A 2,214-nucleotide genomic window follows, 5' to 3' on the forward strand; every position below is an offset into this window, starting at 1 on the left:
GTCTGTGACATTTATTGTGATGTGAGAGCTTCTATGTGTGTCTCCCCAGATGCTTGGTGGTGTTGTATGTGACATCTTGTAACATGTTGTTGTTTTTAGTGTTATATCTAACCTTATTCACAATGGTGGTGAGCTCTCAAAAGGTGTATGTGCTCCCCAAATACAATGCTTGTCTTTACTCATGATATAGGTGAGCCTCATAAAAAGATTGATATACTCTTGTTGAATATGATCATTATTTTTCTTTGGTGTGTGTGAAGTTACGACCTTTGGTAATATTTTTGCTAAGAAAGGAAAATGTGAAGAAAACAATATTGCCTTGTGATTGCATGAAGACCAAATTTGCAGCTTTATTTCCTTTTTTTAATATTTTCTTTTCTTTTTTTTCATTTATCATCCTTATTATTATTGTGTTTCAATTGTTGATTTAATTTTCTTCAGCTGACAATGGTGCTACCAGGATGAACGTTTACTTCTTACTTAAGATGTAAAATAGTTGTGTAACTTAAGTTTATTATGTTAATTAACTTTTGCTATCAACACTGCCATTATGTTCAGACTTTAATTTGGGTTTGTTTCTAGTAAGGAAATCAAACTAACTTTATTTTTAAGTTAATCATAGCCTGATAACTGCCATGCCCATTCTTGAGTCCAATGTTAAATAGTCACAACCTTTTAATGAGTCAGTGTTTTATGGTTAAGACCCATATCATGAGTTTGATAACTGTATAGTGTGTTTTTGTGTTGTGCGTGATCAATGAAATAAGCTTTAGATTGGGCTTCTTTGAGAATTTATAGAATCATCATTTCTCCTGTATACAACTCGCCTTCAAGAAGCACTGTTGGGCATACGGTGTAAGATCCAGGACCTTACGGATCATGGATCAGTTGATATTATACCATCATGTGCTTCATGCCCTGTATTTGCCAAGGTCTTAGGTGTTGAGATGTCCATACTGTCATTTTTAAAAGATTATGCACATGGAAGTCGCACAGCTGTCTGTACTCTTTCATGATGAATGTAATTTAAACAATGCCCAGTTGTTTTGTAATGTGATCAACAGTCCTACAGTTTGGCCATGATTTTCATTTAAGTTCTTAGCAAGTAATCATTGGGGTCCTGAGAATTTGTGAACAAGGTTTCTGTTGTAAGATCAAGCAACATGGCATATTATTAAGGCATTTTTTTCTGAATTGACTAATTGTTTCTTAATTTTTAGATTTTCAACTTACTTGCAGTACAGTCTTGTGGGTATTCTGAACAAAAAGAAAGGAATTTAGATCTAACTAGGGCAAAAAGCATCACATTAAAATCTTTTATCTTTCTCCTGTCTCCTTTGCCTCTAAAAACAGTCTGGTAAGTTACTAAGATCAAGTTTGAAATTGGAACATGATTTTTTATTACCATCTATGTCTTGTTTCAGTAAAAGTATCTTTGAGACTCTTTTTTTTTGTTTTTGTTGCAGTTTTCACCCCAAAATGTATAAAGACCAGTGGGAACTAAAACTTTTTTTGTGCAGACCATATCCAAGATTCCCCAATGCCCTTTGTTCATTTCCTGGGCTTGGGCTTCCGGGCCTTGTCTTAAGACCTCTGCGGCTAAATGACTATCCTCTGTTTTTTTTTGATGATGCACTTGTTGCGGGGTCCCCTGGGGGTTTTCGGGCCCTCGCTTCGCCCCAAAAAAAGTGAACTGGGGATAAAGATCTTACACAACGCTTCGCTTTTGAAATGGGCTGGTTTCTCTGGCCAGACTGAGGGTTTTCCGACAAATACCCACAGCCACTGCTGGCTTCGTTGTGCCTTTGTGTGTGCCCATTTTCTCAATAATGTGGGGGTGTTATGTGGTTCAAAAAAAAAAGGGAAAAGAAAAATTAATCTCTATTTTTTTAAAATTTGTGTCTGGAATAAAGATAGGTTAATCATGCTTTTATCCCCAATTTTTACCTCAACGTGTATTGTTCCCGTAAAAATTTAAGGTGAACGAAGCATCTGGCTCTTCTAAAGACTCTTTGTAACAGTTTGGTATTATTTGATTTTAAATTGTAAAGCAAATTCTATTTGTTCTATGCTTCCATTTTTATAATTTAGTTAAGCAAATAAAGTAGTGTGACAGGCTGCTTTTTTTCAGATTATTTGAAATTTTTTTCCTATTCTAAACAATAGGATCTCTTTCATCCTGCACCTTGACTTGATTAGTTGATTTTGGGCAGA

At 35.1% G+C, this 2,214-nt stretch overlaps 1 protein-coding gene across 1 annotated transcript in view; it reads left to right on the top strand.

Moving 5' to 3' along the window:
* The window catches only part of LOC119594807 (basement membrane-specific heparan sulfate proteoglycan core protein-like), a gene marked incomplete at its 5' end in the record, with an annotated part of 219,836 nt that extends 218,512 nt beyond the window's left edge, over positions 1 to 1,324 (top strand). Inside the window, 1 exon segment of the mRNA XM_037943897.1 lies at positions 1 to 1,324.
* Between the last annotated feature and the right edge of the window lie 890 nt (positions 1,325 to 2,214).

Source organism: Penaeus monodon, chromosome 34 (assembly GCF_015228065.2).
Source record: "Penaeus monodon isolate SGIC_2016 chromosome 34, NSTDA_Pmon_1, whole genome shotgun sequence".
In the NCBI taxonomy this organism is placed as follows: domain Eukaryota; kingdom Metazoa; phylum Arthropoda; class Malacostraca; order Decapoda; family Penaeidae; genus Penaeus; species Penaeus monodon.